This window comes from Anser cygnoides, chromosome 10 (assembly GCF_040182565.1).
Source record: "Anser cygnoides isolate HZ-2024a breed goose chromosome 10, Taihu_goose_T2T_genome, whole genome shotgun sequence".
NCBI lineage: Eukaryota > Metazoa > Chordata > Aves > Anseriformes > Anatidae > Anser > Anser cygnoides.
The window spans coordinates 13,743,632-13,760,199 of NC_089882.1; the positions used below are offsets into that span (position 1 = coordinate 13,743,632).

Here is a 16,568-nt window from a genome sequence, read left to right on the forward strand (position 1 = left end):
GGAAGCCATCCCTGCTGCCAGGGCACAGGGCAGAGGATCCGCGGGCCAGGCAGGCAGGCGCTCTGCTGGGCACGGCATGTGAACAGGACCGCGGAGGATGCGGACAGATTTAAGGGCCGTGGAGACATGCAGACGCGCAATTACACGCGGGTGCCCAACCACAGGCACACCCGGCAGCAGCACGCACGAAGCCTTGAGCGCAGGAACCATCCCCGTCACAATTTCTGCAGGATGGATTTGCTCTGAGCAACTGCCCACCAGCGTCCCACAACGCCAACGCAATTAAGAGGAGTGCAGATAAGATGCCCCGCGACCTTACGCACTGATCTGAGCAAACAAAGGGAGAATGGCGAACGCTGGGAGACGCGTCTTTATTTCCCAATCAACGTCTCCCCACACATGGATCCCAAATCCTTCTTTCAACATCAAAATCCTTTCCCAAGTGATAAACAAGCTCAGCGTCTCTCTAGCTCCTGCCTGCCCCTTTCCCTCCTCAGAAGGTGCCCTGGTAGGGTGCCAGATGCTGGAAAAAAAAACACAAAAGCCTCCTAAATAATTATCTCCCCATCTTCTCCGCTCCAGATTTATAGTCCTGCATCTGCGTCAGGACAGAGACCTGCTTCCATCTGTCTCAAACACATCCTTTACAAACAGGACCTGAGGTGGAATGTTTCAGTGGAGCTTCTTACAACGTATTAAGGAACTGGAAAAGAAAATGACAGTTTCTGAGTGTTCTGCTTGCTTGTCTTCTGGACACCGCTCGAGTGGAGGGGGAGAATTTTTATTTTTTTTCCCTTTATGACAAATGATGCTGGTCCCATCCTGTAACTTCTCTCACCGTGCAGCATGTCTGTTCATGATAGATACCGGCACAGCTGCTTAGGTGTCGATTTATCTGCTAGAAAAGTATTGTCTGCTTGGAACTAACTCATCCTAAAAGAGTAGCCCCAGAGGGGGAAGAGAGAAAAGGGAGGGGGAAAGAGAGATGAGGAGCTGTCAGCTGGGAATATGTCCATACTTCTGCTGCAAAGGATTTGGCAAAAAGCAAGCATCACATTTAGTTTTAGCTCCATCCTCTCTTCCCACCTCCTAGGCCATTCTTTTCTAGTGTCACTCAACACCTCTTTACACCCTCTTCCCACAAAGGCCTTACCATTAACATGCGTTTCAGTTCATACTTGCAACCTGTGGAAACAAAAAGCCCACAGCTTTCTTCCACGGGTCTCTGCCAGCGCAGCGCAACTCTCAGGTCCCAACCTGAGCGGTTCAGAGCTTAAGAGAAGTCACGTTTAAAAGAAAATTAAAAACAAAACGAAACAAAGGAAGTAAAAGGAGATAAACGGGACAAAAAGAGAGAAGGGAAAAAAATGCCCTGCGATCAAAGGGTATTTACATTTTGTGTTTAAAGAGATTTAAAGCAGGAATTTGCCAATTTTCTGCCAGCAGGATTAGAACAGAACCACCTCAAGCCTTCCACCTTTCTGCAGAGCCCTCCGAGCTGAACTGCATCCCCCCCAAAATAGCCAATATAAAAAGAAGCTCACAAATCCCTGTGACCTAAGTACCTTCACATTACTTTGGGGGAAACAGAGGCAGGGACAGATTCATTAATCCAAGTCAAGGACTCTGTGAAGCAGGCTGGCTTGCTGAATCCCCACCGTGCCCACACAAGAAACAGCATTCGGTAATCCCAGATCCCAGCAACTTCCATGCCGCCCTGCCTGGCACAAGGCAAAGCAAGAAACATGAACAGAAGAGAATGCTTTTAGAAAGGAAAACTGCAGTCATCAACCATAGCTGCCCTAGCCAGGTAGGCAAGCATTCTTATTAAAACGTGTTTTATTACATCAAGCCATAAAATACCTACCGCCATTTCGCTCACTCCATCGGTAGTACCAAAGACCAAGGTCACATCTGTGAGCCCTGCTGAGCAGCAGGCAGCTCCAAAACCCATCTGAAAAGGTGAGCGCACGTTCCAACGGCTCCGCACTGCCAGAGTTAGCCTGCTGGTGACACCAAGCTGGCACGGTTAGAGCTGGCATTGATACCTCATCGCTACTCTGCAGCCTAGGCATTTCTGGAGAGGATGCTCCTACAGGCTGGTCCTCTGCCTCTGGTTTACCGAACACAACTTCCACGTGTGTGCTGAGGAAAGCTGGGTCTTCTAGAGCTGTTCAGATTGATATATGTACACAAAAAGCTTTGTAAGACACTTGAGTTAAAGAATTGCTAGAACCAACACTGAATTAAAGGCTTGACTTTTAATATAAGAAACTGCCCGTTAAAATGTGCGGGTTTTCTTTTTTTCCCCACAGGCAGGGTGGGTTTCTAGGCATGTTTGTTTTGAAAATAATTAAATTCCACATGTTAGATGGTATCAGTCAGCTGAGCTTAACTTGTGGAAGGTGGGTGTCACTGCTGCCTGACTGAAAACTGAGGCTTACACTCAGAAAGCTCAGTATTTATTGTGTCGGAGAATTGAAGTTAACAGAGAAGACTGGCTGCTCCTGCAGGAGGAAGGCTAATCCCACCGTCTCTTACCACGATCGGTCAACAGCTATATTCTCACACACCAACAGCCTTCAGCGGATCTACTCCCAGCTGCCAAAGCACCATCCCCGGACGATGCCGACCAAGAGCCCGCAGGCACCAGGCTCTGAATTGCACAAACCGAGCCCAGCCCCGGTGCTGCCAGCCAGCCTTTGCTTTTCACCCCACGAAGGAAAGGCAGGCATGCAAATAAATGCACAAGCACACACCCCGGCCCACCCAGCACGCGGGGGACAGGCCGGTCCCTCGATTTGCAGAGAGCTGCTCCATTTGTCCCGCTCTTAGCACGGCGTTTGAGCAGACAACCCGCTCCCCTTTCATCCGCTCCGCGGTGGCCATTTCACCCGAGCTGCCCATCATTTCCTTATCAAGCGGTAAAAACGTAGATCACTAGAGACGCGGCTCAGCCTTGCTGAGATTTCACTCTCTCAGCGGGTTGTAAATGCCCCTATAATGTTGGCTTTTTTAATCTTGTGTTATTATTACCCGCGGCTGCCATTCAGTCTGCGGAGAATAAAGCGCCAAGGCTTTCAGGACCCACACAATGGCTCTGTGCATTTGCCAGCGATTGGACAAACAATACCTCTGTGTTTCAGCTTTATTGGAAACCTTTATGTTGTGGGAGGCTGACTGCATGTGCCCCTCCGCTCAGGCAACGCAGAGGTGCGAGTGTGTGCCTACGAATCCATCTGCAATTTCCAGGGCACGTGCCTCCGCGGCTGCCTATAGAAGCAGCCCAGCAGCGTGAGCGCGCCAGCCCGGCGTGCCTCTCCCGAGGGACAAAGCCACGGGCCTGCGATGCACAGAGCAGCCTCCGAGTCTTCTCCGCAGATCCACCGAGGGGCACGGAGCCCAGCAGGCCCCCTCTGTGAATAACTGCGTTCAGCTCCGCGTAAATGGTGTTGCCAGCTCGCGTGAAGTCTGCTGGTATATGACATAACCACGGAAATGTCAAAGCTCCGGCGCCCAGAATCATGTTCCTACATGAAATCTTGGCTCCCGTTGAAAAGTACAGAGCCTGAGATCCACATGCTTGCAGGGAGAGCTTGGGAAGCAGAACAACTGAAAAAGCACAAATTAGAATGCAAACGAGATTTGGAAATGCAGGGCTCCTCTAATTTGGGGAGACTGATTGTTTCGGTCGGTTCGTTACTGCTTGCAGGGGACGCCGCAGATGTGGGAACCCCTGCATAGCTGCAAACACTCTCTCACTCGAGCAAATGAGCCCTACTGCACACTCTTCACATACTCAAAACCCAAGAGAGAAGCCAGAACCTCCCCCAAAACCACAAGGTTGACTTGTAAAACTGTTCAGAAATGCTCTGGGGTCATTTCATTTGCCTGCTGGTTATAAGCACCTGAGTCACGTTCCCAGACCGCTGCCTTCTAGGCAAAGGGTGAGAAATATAATTTTTTACTTTGTTTTTATTTTTTAAACAGAACTAAGGTTCTCATATATTTGCAAAACTTCAGGAACAACTCTACAAAACTAGGGCAAAAGACAACATGCCAAATACTTCAAGGCTTGGCAACAGCGAGTGCCTGCCTGCCTCTCCATGGCAAGAGGAATGTCTGTCTGTCTCAGCCAATGTTTCTGAGCAAGAACGTCTAATCCCGATAGCCTGTGTACATATAAAACACCTATCCTGTCAGCTCTCTAGGAAAAGACCTTGACATTTTGCAGAAAACCACATTGCAATCTCCCCCCGAATATCAGCATAAGACAGAAAAAAACAGGCAGATCTGAGTGATGTAAGAATCAGGTGCTGCCTTCGGCAGGAATTAAAGTTAAAAAGGGAGAGGCAGTGGGGAAACGGGCACGGGATGAGCCACTGGAGCTGGAGTGCCAAGGAGCCAAGTGCCGGGTTTCCCAGCCCCGTGGCCGCAGCTGGCCTGCCCCCCTCCCTCTTGTGAGCCCAGAGAAGAGATCTTGAACACGAGGAAATTGAGGGTTTGCTAGCTTAAAAAAAAAAATAAATAAAAGGCAAATGGTTTGAGAACGTACTGTGATATCGTTGCAATATTACGGGCTTTGTGCACCCGGAGAGCTAAGCTGCAGCCTGCTCTCTCAGCCCCAGCGTTCGGGTAGCTGGGCTGGCATGGGAAGATGGGCTCGCTCTCTGCACAGAGGGTAACTGGGTTGCACCACTCTCTTCCAAAAAGGGGTAATGAGGTGCCCAGTGAGCCTGCGGAGGAGTCAGAGGAACGGATACCATTAGACCCTTTGCAGGACAAAGGCCGAGTAACACAGCACCAGCAGGATGGGACCTTATCAGCAGCCTTGTGAGCGCTAAGAAGCAGAAGCTCGGCGCAGGCTGTGACACCCGTCTGCAGCACTGCCCTGCTCCGACCGCCCTCTGAGCTCCCGCACAGCCCAAGTGTCCAAACGCCTTTGAAGCAAGAAGCAGCAAGACAGGCAGGTGAATCTGAACGGCGCTCGGCTGTCTGCAAAGCCACTGTGAACACCCCGCGTCTCACTTCTCGTCCACGTCTCCGAGACACCCGATCAACCTCAGCCCTCCAGCCCACAGAAGCAATATCTGCCCAGGGAGAGACGGGCAAATAAACACGGGTTAAATGACTGCTCAAGGTCATCCAAGGACTACGAGACAGACGCACACGCGTCTAGCAAGTGGATTACTCTTCCCTTTTGAAAGGCACACAGGCGCACGCACAGGGGGATTGAAACTGCTTAGCCAGGTGTGGAGCCTGCTGTGATCAACGCAGCTTCACTGAGCAGCGACTCCTCTTGCTGCTGTTTCACCGGCGCTGAAATGTAAAAATCAAACCTTTGTAACGAAATTCTTTCAAACAGATGCAAATAGGGACGGGGGATTTTGCATCTGGGCTAAGTTTCCACAATCTATACGTCCTATTTGTCTGTTAGTTATTAAATTACCCACAAGCCATCAACAACTCAAGTCTCTCCGAGAGGCAGAGATTAACTAGGAATTGCTATGCAGAAATGCTGCTCATCTCTCTCTCCAGCGAGATCAGCCTCATGATGAGTTGCAGACATTTGGGAACAAAGGTGAGCTTTCCTGCGAGAAACGAGTGGCACAGAAAGATGGGAAAACGCTGCTACAGGGACGAGAGGATTTGCAAAGCAAGAATCCATCAGGACTGGTTTCCTACACGCAACGCAAAGCAGAAACTTCTATCAGGCACACATATAGCTGGAGCGCAGAGAGCTGCGCTTCTGTCCAGGCACTAATGCAAATGAGATTTTCCGTGAAAGACAATGAAGCCAGTATGTAAATATTCATTTAACAATCTAGTTGACAAAGCCTCAGCTGATCTATAAATAGCTGGTTTATTAGCAGGTGATGCTGAAGGCAGCTATCCCGGTTCCTCTCCCCACAATCCCCCGTGCCATCCTGTTTTTAGTGACCCTGGAGACACGACAACTCTCAGCTGTATGCAGCTTGCTTCTCCGCTGCTACCTGCGGAGTAGGTACAAACACTTGACAACACAATACATATTTATCAAGGCCCTTACAAGACAAGGATCCTGCGGCACTATGCACACAATGGCTCCCAGTGCTCAATTAAAAGAGAGCAAAAGGTTTAGAAAAACAGAAAAATCAGGCAGCCTCGCTTTAAAGCGGGAGGTGGTTGGGGAGCTGGTCACTCAGGTGCCATCAGGCATTTAGGAAATGATTGAGAAGGATCCAGTGGCAGGCACTTACACTGCAGATTTGGCAAAAACACTTCTTTGGTGGCCTAGAGTTATTAAGGTGATGCTGTCCTAGGTGCTTAGTTTGCTATTGCAGGAAAAAAAAAGGAAAAAAAGAGTCAAAATCCTGATCTCTTTCCTCTGTTATATTTCATCTGTAATTATTACTTTATAATACATAATAAACCTTATGGCTCTTTCCCCTCTCTTTGGACTGCACACCCAGGAAGCCCTTCTTTCGCCCAGGTACAGGACAGCTGTCTTAAGATGGTCAGCAACACCACGGACGAGTTTGGGGCCGGCAGTCAGGACTATTGCGTCCTGGTAAATCTGCTGCGGCATTTACATCGGCACAACGGAACTGCCCACACTGCGTTATGGCCAGCATCCATGGAAACCATGTGAATTATCACGCTTTAGGCTATTCACATGGATTTGTATATATCCTCCAGAAGTCTTTTAAAGCTTCAGTCTTCCTCTTGCTGCAAAGAACAGCGACAACATACTTGACGGGCTGGGCTTGTAAATAGGCAGATTGAATTAGAGGAACAGAATGGACTTTGTTATCCTTCCCTCCCACTTGCTTCAAGTTTCTAAAGAAACCTTCTGAACACAAGAAGTCACTATGTAGCTGCTTATCATATGGCTAGGAAAAGGAAGGGGGAAAGGAAAAAAAAAAACACACAATCAACACTTTTCTTCCATAGGGTCCATCATATTCTTACAGCTTGCGCAGCGGCAGGCTCTCCCGTTACCCCGACGGGGATGCTCCTGGGCCGGGCACTGCCTCACCCAGGTGAGAGCAGAGGCTGTGCTCAGGTAGGCAGCATGTGTCCGGAGGGGTGCTGGAGCTGTGCGGGCGCAGGATCCAGCCACGGCCTGGGCACACGGCTTGTCCTGCTGCTGCACCATCGCTTCTCAGCACCACAGCGGCTGGCACAGCCAGGGCACAGGAGGCTTGTGCCACCATGGCACGGCAGATGTGCTCCAGAAGATCGCGGTCACCCATGCCGATGGACATCAGGATTTCTGTGCAGCCAGCTTTGGACGCTGGGCTGTTCCTTCATTTGACTGGATAATAAATATTCATAAATTGTGTTTTAATAAAAGTTTTAAACACAAGGGTTAAACTGGTATTTATTTGGTTGAAGCCCTGTGATGGTCGCACAGTCTGACTTATGACCACCAGGTACTGTGGAAAGGAAACTTTCGCAACAAAGTTCACTCAGTAAACAATCTTTTTCAAATGGACTTACTTCTGTTTTCCATTATTTATGGAAAATAGGATAGACAAGTTTGGTTTAGCAGAATAGAAACTTAAAATAAAGCCATGTTGAGAAACCCTGCAGAATTTAGCAAGAGAAGTGCTATACACTGCCAAATTGATCATAAATAAAGAAATGAGTCATTCTCATTAATCAACTAGAAAAAGACTAGTGTAGTAATAGACTTGCAATCATCTTTACTGTATTATTTACTCTAATAAAACTTTCATAAATCTAATAGCAATAGACGAAAGCAGTGCCAAGGAAAAACTGAAACATTTTTATGTCGTTCAGAAAATGGAAGATGCTGCAACAAGGCTGCAGAAGAGCTTTCCCAGGAGAAACGCAGGCAGCTGCTGACTCCTCTGTCATTGATGTAAAGTCCCATATAAACCTGCGGTGCTAAATGACCCAGCAGAAGCTTCTTCTATTCCCCAGACCCCTACATATGCCATATCCAGTAGCTCCTGCAAAGTTGCTGCTTCCCTTTGTCCAGGGTCTCCTTTTCACACCAGAACATCCATTACCCACATCCTTCACTAGCCCAGCTATTCGCAGTCCGGGAGTTCTTTAAACCAGGACCCGAAGAAAACTTTAACTAAGTTTGGTTCTCTCAAAGTAGATTTCAAGCAACTAGAGCACAGACGAAATCCAGCTTATCCAGAGTAATTCGTTCTTCATGCTTGTTTAAGCACGGTCACTCACCGCAGACAGACTGGCAGCCTTCTCTGTAGGTTGCAGACTCCACTGCACTGCGAGGAGCTGTGCTGAGACAAGTCCACATCACACGTCAGTGGAGATGGACTGCACCCTTCAGCTCGGGGATGGAAAGATCAAATTGCTAGATAGGTTCTCTTCCTTGCCAGGTACCCTGATTTTTATCAACGGGAAAAGCCAATTAAAGTTGATAAAGACACATCCTCTGCTGATTTTTCCTTACTGCCCACTGCTCAGTGCTAGTATAATGGATAATGTTCTGCCTGTGGGTGTATTTTCTAAGATCTGTCAGTTCTGACAGCATTTTGGCACCTGGATAACTCAAGATTTATACCAAGGGTCCAGGAATGCACCATTTCTCAGTAGCTGATGGGTACATTTTTCAGCAGGGCTTCCCTAATTAAAGGGCTAGAAAGAGATGGGATCAGATTGATAGGTTTTGCAGTCAGATGTTTTACGCTTAGTTTGATCAAATATAAATCACCTCTAGGAACTTTCTGAACACGTGAGAAAAGCATGCAAGAGAAACTATGGCAATGCGTCCAAAATATCACAATATAATCACTTCATTTCAAATTCCACCTCTGTCCCTATGGCAAGGCCATTAAAGACAGGCTTAAGAAAAGCAATGGTCATTGGGGGGGAAAAAAAGAAACAAACAGGAAAACCAATGCTATGAAATGAGACCCTGCTGCTCTCGAGGTTCACCCAAACGAAGTGTTTTGCCCCGGACAGCACACAAAAAGTGCTGCCCTCCGAGCACCACGCGGGGCTGGGCACACCGCGCTTTGCTGTCTCTTCCCTACATACAGTGAAATGTCACCCGGAGAGGTCAGTGGCAAGGTCTCCCTGAATAATCCCCCACTGTTCTGGTCCTAACGGGATCTGCAAGTCCTGAGCTCCACTCTTGGGGTGAGGGGGAGAAAAAAAAGAATCAACAAGCAGGGTGTGAAAGGCCAGTATCACACCGTGGACGTTCACAAGTTCCTTACTCCCAGGGTCTTGTTCAGACCAACCCCTAAAACCACAGAGAAGAAAGTCGCAGAAGAGCCATGTGGAATGGGGAAAAATGTTTGTTGGTAATGTAAAACATGAAACCAAGGAAATACAATGCAAACAGGAATGTGAAAAGCATTTCCAGACACTGAGAGGTTAAAACAATTATTTGAACAGCTGGGAAAATTAAAATGGTAAAATAATAGCTACCCTTCAAAATTCTACAGATGCAAAGAGACTCTTCAATGAATAACTGATAAAGGGGAAAAAACATTTTAAAAGAGAAACTGTTTCATGCATGAAGGTCATACAAGTAACAGCTCCTTGGAAGTACCTGGATTTTCAGACCAGGCAAGAGATGAAGTAGGGGGGTTAACACAGCAGCCTTTCACCTCTGGATATCCAGGGTCAAATCCTGAATGCTCAAAGTTACACGTGAAAGCGACTTCGGACGTATCCTTTCTGCCACTTTTTTGGAAGCGCTTCCACCCCGCAGCCCACACAAGGTCACATACCATCCTGCCCGAGTTGTAGCAGTTTGTTTGTTCCCCAAGGACTTCTCCTATCTCCGGCACAGCCTCCATGGGCGCAGCAACGGTGGCAATGTTCGAGCAGTTCAGGCAATTTTACCACCCCGTCATCCAGAGCTCCCCCACATACAGAAGCTGCTCTGGGAAGGACGTGGTGGTATGTCGTGTTTCAGAAAAACTGACAGTCTGTAAAGAGCAGCTTCACTGGTCAGGAAAGGTCTGAGAGGAAGAATAATGCCAAGTCAGGATTGCAGTCTATGAGCAACAGTTTTATGTCAGGACAGGGGACACGGACACACACCTCCAGGGGGCCCAAAGCTCCAGCAGAGCCATCTTCAGGGCAGGACGGGGCTGAAAGAACACAGCTGGGAAAGGTCTATCTGCCACCTGGCTCCAGCAGCCCTTCTCGCAGGCAATGAATCCTTTTTCTCTACTTGCTATTTTAAACCACAAAACTAAAAATTTTCAGAAAGTAGATGAAAATTTGACAACTGAATATGTAGCACTGCAGAGAAGAAATCAGCTGTACGGCGCCAGCTCTTGTTTCCATTCCCCACCCACTTCAAATGCACAACCTCTTCCACAAATACTGAGCAAACTGCTACAAGGACAGCAACCGAACACACCTCGTCACAGTCCAAAAACCACGGATCCTCTGGCAAAAAAAAAGCAGAAGCAGAACAGAAGGCCAAATCCATCCACCCCAGCAGTCAGTTCTTCTATCACTCACACACATCTTTTCACTAATGGAAACCAGTCTCCAACTGGGAAGTTTTAACCACTACTTTTTTCCTTAAGTAAAAGGGAAGTCAGAACAAACACTGAGATCCTACCAGAGTACTTTTTCTCCAACTTATTAGAGCATTTCTGAAGAACTGAGAGGTAGCCATCTGCATATTTCCTCTCTCTCCGGAGCAGAACCTACTTTATTTAACCTACTCTGAGCATGGTCATTGTATTTCTCCAGCTGACAACCATCTGGTATTGAGTCCTGACGCTGCCAGGCATCTCCTTGGATGGGTTAGGCTCCTCACCATTCAATGATACTAAAAGAAAACATGAAAAGGATGAGCTTGCAGCCTCTCCCACACTTCTTGTTGCAATTACCTTGAACACCCTCAGCAATGCAGACCAATTTGACCACCTGAAGAATCAGAAAGTTCCAATATGTTGCAGGAAGAAGCAGTTCTTCCCCTGTGTCTATGCTAAACCAAAGTAGCCTGTGCAGCAGAAAGTAACGTGGCTGGCAGAAGGTTTCCAGTAGAGGTCCTGACCTTCCCATGTTCCCGCAGGGCCATGACATTTTTACAAGAATCAGGACCCTGCTGTTCTGCCAAACTACATGCATTTGGTCCAAACTAAAATTATGGCTGCAGCTTTAATTCAATACACTGTCCCTCACTTCTGATCCTAATGTGCTGGTGAGAGCTGCTGAACCGTTACGCACACGCTTTTTGTTTTGCTCCTTAGGTGAGTACGTCGCAGCGCTGCCTGAACAGATGCCAGCAGCGAGAGTTGCACAGCAAAACCATTTGGGGAATACACCAGCTGGGTGTGCAGCCTGCCTTAGAAGTGTTGCTACCCATCCCGGGAAACCAGCAAACCCATCTCTTGCATCCTGCTGTGGCACTGGTTGTGGTAAGGACACGGAAGAGGGATACCCCAGCTTGTCTCCATACCATAGGAGCGAGACGATCGATCAGCGATCAATCTTTCACCTGCCCAAGGCAAACAGCATCCTGCAAGGTTGGTATGCAGTTAGGTAATGCACTTTGGGATCCTTCAGGGTTAAAAAAATGCATTTAAATCTGACGAGATGAGAAGGAAGCTGAAGCAGAAAAAGAAGGTGCGATGCTTACACGAGCATGCACACCGTTCTACCCTCCTTTGACGGAGAGTCTCTCAGTCTTGCCCGCGGTTCCTGGAGCCAGTCTCCCTGTGCCAAGCAGCTTTCATGTTCACTGAAGGGGGCAGGGGGAGGCAGAGGATTACTCTACGTCTTTATGAGCTTCCAGTACTCAGAGCCCAAAGATTTCTCTGCTCCTCTGATCAGCCATGTTAAGATGCACATTTAAAATAAGACAGATACTGAACTCTGTCTTGCCCCCTAAGGGAACTGCAGCCTCCTCTTTCCGAACTGCCAGTTCAGTGCTGCAGGGAACAGGCAGGCTGGTGTCAGCTCCAATACAGATTTTAAAATGAAAGGAACTCAAACGAAGGGGACAGAAGAGAGGAGAGGAGGGAGAGAGGAAAGGAGAGGGTGCAGAGACGCTGGAAGGAAGCAGGTAAAAAAATGAAAACAGAGGGAAAGGGAAAATCTGAGCCCAGACTCTAGGAAGGGGTGAGTAAATAAAGAGAAAACGGGAGGAGGAAGCAGCAAAAGCAGGCAACAGCATGTGTCTAGCTTTCTTGCCCATACTAAAAGAAAAATTCAATAGGTGGCCAGAGCTACTCATACTAGGTAGTGAGGAAGAGATCACTCACAGGGTACCACAGAGCCACGGTTTAGAATATAGGTATAATTTCCCAAGTTTGAGCTTCCATCACAGAACAATTTACCCCTGCCCATAGCTCGAACATTTGCCATGCACTGTCCTGAGCTAACGGAGACCCACTACAGTGGTAGCATGGCATTCCTAACAGACTTGAATTCAGCATACCTCAAAACAGCCCGAAAACACCAGAGAGAGTAACTTGGCAGTGCTATATAGCACTTGATTCTAGTGCCAGTGGGTCAAAGTAGGGGTTCCTCAATGACGCACTTTTCTAGATCCTGATCAACGGGAATGGCAAATTTCTGTGGGTTTTAAGCTAAAGACAATTATTCCAAGTAGTTAACTTCAGGGAAATAGTTTTGAAAACCTTAAAAAAAAAAAAAAAGACAAAAAGAAAAGCAAGTGCATACCTAAAAGTAAGCTTGCAAATAATAAACCCCAAGTCAGAAATCAGGACAGGTTCTTACAGCTCTACAACATGCAATTAAAGAAGCCTGTCAGAACTTCAGGGGCACTTGAGAGATTTGTGCCAAGATCAAGAAACGCTTCCAACTGTTGATTCTAAAGCAATTATCAAGAAGAATGCAAGCTTGATTGAGGTGTAACGTGCAGCATGGCATCGACTTACCAACCTGCTGTCAGGATGGAAGTGCAACCAGGTACTGTGGTCAAGTACAGACCAAGACTGATGGAGCCAAGGAAAGAAATAACAGAGAGAGCGAAGCAAGAACAAGAAGGAGCAAGAACCAAGGATGGTGAAAAAGAGCAGGCAGGCCCCAGATGCACAGTTAGAGCCTAGAGGCTTGTGGAGCAGTTCAGAGCTACTGAAGAAATTCCTTTACATACCCGGCTGGTGGGTCCAAACATCAGTCGGATTCGAAACTACTAGAGAGATTAATTGGAGACAGCTACAGATTAATGCAGAATCCTTATAGCCTTTTATCCACATGACAGTGTACTAGACTGCTGTGCTTTGGAAGACGCTTCTCAGGGGAGGATGTCTACTCCAGCCTTCAAGCACCACAACACTCCTACTGCTTTGTGTTGTCCCCTAAGAAAAGCTTTTCATAGCAGCAGTGAAAGCTTCTTGCCCTGAACAGCTGGAACCAAAGTCAAAGCACAACCTGGCAGTTTTCTCGGCTGAACAGAGCTGCCACTGAACCTGAGTCACAGGCAAAAAACCCATGTTGACAAAGGTTTGAGACAGCAGTTCAGGATGCTAAGAGAGTCAGAACTCCAGTTTGCAGTATTTACAAGAAGAATATTTTGTACCACATCCTTCTGCCACAGCTGCCATCCAGGAATTATCTTGCTTGCTTCTGTTCTTTTAAATATTTTTCTCCCTAACACCTATCAAAGCCACCATCTTCCCAGCGGGAGCAGTCAGGACTGGCTGTCAGGTCTCCCCAGGAGCTCAGATTGCTCTCTCCTCCACGTGGGATCCCACACACCCCACAGCTTACTGATGCAAGAAGTTGGATCTGAGATTCAAGGTGCTATGAGGGGATTGCTATTGTCAGAGCAGATCTGGTTCCAGACACAGCCACTGTGAACTGAATCCTCTCCTCTATACTTCTGTTGTGTGATCTCACTCTTCATTTCTTCACATCCTTTTTTTCTGTAGTACTGCAACAATTCATTGATTCAACACAATCAACAAGGGAGCAGGAAGGCAGAGGCAGACTCTCAGATTGGAACAGCTGGTTTTCTTGATGGTATCACGTCCCGAAGAGAGGTAAGGAATCACAAGAAAAGAGACCGCTTATTCTCAACAGCAAACAACTCCACACCAGAGAAGAAAGCACAACCCTGCTGACTGCAAGAAAAAGGCTGCACTGGGATTTTAAATATATTTCACACTCCTTGATGGATCATGCCTGAAGATTTTGTGGGAAAGCGAAGCACAGAGGAAACCATGCTTCAAAGCCTATCATTGTACTCACAGGGGCTGTGAAAACTCCATAAACACGATCCCCTGTTACACTGCCCAAAGCCCACATGCAGACCTGCTGACACAACCAATTCCTCAACGGCCATGCTCCACAACTGCTGCACCCCGCTGCCATGAAGCTTTGCAACAAACTCCCATCAGACATGTCAAAGCATGCCTAATGATAGATGGGCAAGGGTGACCAGAGGGGACCGAAAAAGATGGTCAAAAGTCATCAACCCCATCAGCAAGTTCTGAATGATGACTGCTAGATGTGACAGCCCCCCAGGTCGCAGCCAACGATCCCACGGCCACCCACCTGAACACCGACAGGCCCCAGGCTACGTCGCTCACAGCTGTCTTTCCAGTCCTTGGACTCACCATTCCTCTTCCCCCACCTCAGCTGCTGTCCTGCCTCAAAATGCAGCAGCAAAAACAAGACACCAAGAAGCTGGCAACTGACATCTAAGCATAGGTCTTGGCGATGTGCAGGAGAAGGAGCTCAGGCCGGCTAGGGTCTGGACCAGGGCCTACATTCCCCGGTGAAGCATTTGACTGAACAGCACATAGAGATGTGCAGGGTTTAAAGTAGCTTGTGGTCTTGCTCCCGTGAGCTCTTTCTTCTTCTAGGTTGCTCACACCCAATGCTGTATCTTTTATCTCATCCTAAAAAAAGAGAACTTGTATTAAAGGATCGGGCTATCAACCTGCATTAACTGAGGCTGGGCCCTCTCTCACAACAAGAAGTCTGCTTCCATTTCTCAAAAGTGAGCAAGGAACTGATTACACAGACAGAGAAGGTTTATTCCAAATGACCCTAAAAACCAGGTTGTTCTGTCTTTTGCTACAGTGCCACCCTTGCTGAGCCCCTCAATGAAGCTGATGGTAGCGGTGAGTGCGAGTCAGCCCCCTACATTTAGGAAAGCCTAACGTGGAAACAAGCCCTTTCAGCAACAGAGCTGATGTCCCTTGGATTCTTCCAGATTCACTTCTCAAAGTTAAGTTCCTTTGTGACCAAACTGATGTCTAATAAAGGGTCAGTCGATACAATTCCCCCTGCACAGGCACCGCTGGGGTCTCTTTCCTCCACCTAATTGCCTGCTTTCACAAGATACACAGGAACTTATTACTTCAGAGCCTTTGTGCCTTCTGAGGAACATCACCGCAGCTCACCAGCAGGTTCGGAGAGCGGGACGAAAAGCACGCTCACCGACACGCGACACGGTTACACGAGTCCTGTTTTCTTAGCTGGGGTAAAAATCCAGACGTGGCTGCAGGGGAACAGACCAAGCAGCCACACGTGAGGGGAAGTGCCGGCACATTAAACTCAGAGCAACGTTACCTGGGACACTCGAGCAGGCTTTGCCCTGCTCTCTAGGGCTTGCTCTGTATATGGCAACGCTCCTGACCTTCCAACATCTGTTCAGTTTTTATACAAAAGCAAGTCAGGGCCCTGTAAGGCAGTACTACATCTCTGTTGACATTTCAGTCCCTGAGAGAGAAGCTCTCCTTTGGCTTTGTATCAGCCACCTTTGGCTATGTCAGAAATAGTGCGCAGCCTGTTCTCTCAAGCAAAGCCATTTGTGTGTGCAAAGGTTCCCGGCAAACAGACAGAAGGTGGCAGCTGGAGGAAGGAGACCTGGGATCACTGCACACAATCTCACCTTTTATTATTTATCCACATTTACTGAGCACAGCCTGGCTTTAATCCATCAGTGCAAGAAACCTGCTAATATACCTACATGATTGGAGAGACCTCCCTGCATTTTATGGGTCTCTATTGCAGCAAATGTCAAGGCTCAGCAAAATGAAGCACGAGGAACGGTCTCAGGCAGCCTGGGACCTCTCTTGCTCATCTCCCAAGCAGCAGGTATTTGATAAGGCATTAAACAAGAAACTTGAGACCTCACGTCCATGACAGAGCTTTGTGTGCGCACAGGCCCCATGTCGGCACAAGCTGGAGCAGAGTAAAGGTTCACGTTCAATAGTGTGCAAAGTGCTTATTCTTCCTGAACAACGTGGTGCCCCGTGTGCTTGGCTTCTGCAGAACAGGAAAGTGGCCACTGGTGCAGTGCAGGGTCACCACAAAATTCCTCTAGTGCACCCCAGCCCTATCACAGCGCCTTCCCCATAGCAGCTCATGGTGCACACAGCTGCACATCCCACCTCAATTGCTGTGTCCAATACATTTTTCAATGGTTCTGTATTTCTAACAAGACTTCAGAAGATTTTTTGAGCCTTGGAATACTCCTGACTACACTTAGGCTCGGTACTAACAGACGATGTACTGGTACTGCCAGCATCCCAGGGCCCAGAAACATTACCGAGCTTGTTGAAAGATGGTAACCTTACGCAGGCCACCTCTCGCACTGCTGAAGACAAAAGCTCTCAGCTGTTCCTGCTAATATG

At 47.9% G+C, this 16,568-nt stretch overlaps 1 protein-coding gene across 4 annotated transcripts in view; it reads right to left on the reverse strand.

Moving 5' to 3' along the window:
* The window catches only part of CHCHD6 (coiled-coil-helix-coiled-coil-helix domain containing 6), a 110,866-nt gene that overhangs the window by 10,202 nt on the left and 84,096 nt on the right, over positions 1-16,568 (reverse strand). The window contains exons 9-10 of one of the 4 annotated variants that reach the window (XR_010833914.1): positions 10,036-10,780; positions 1,868-9,953 (exon numbers count right to left, since the gene is read on the reverse strand). The exons of 2 other annotated variants lie outside the window; for them this stretch is intronic. The gene's annotated coding sequence lies outside the window, so the exon portion shown is untranslated. Of the gene's footprint in view, positions 1-1,867; positions 10,781-16,568 lie in introns of all 4 variants that reach the window. One more of the 4 variants, XR_010833913.1, reaches the window with a different exon arrangement.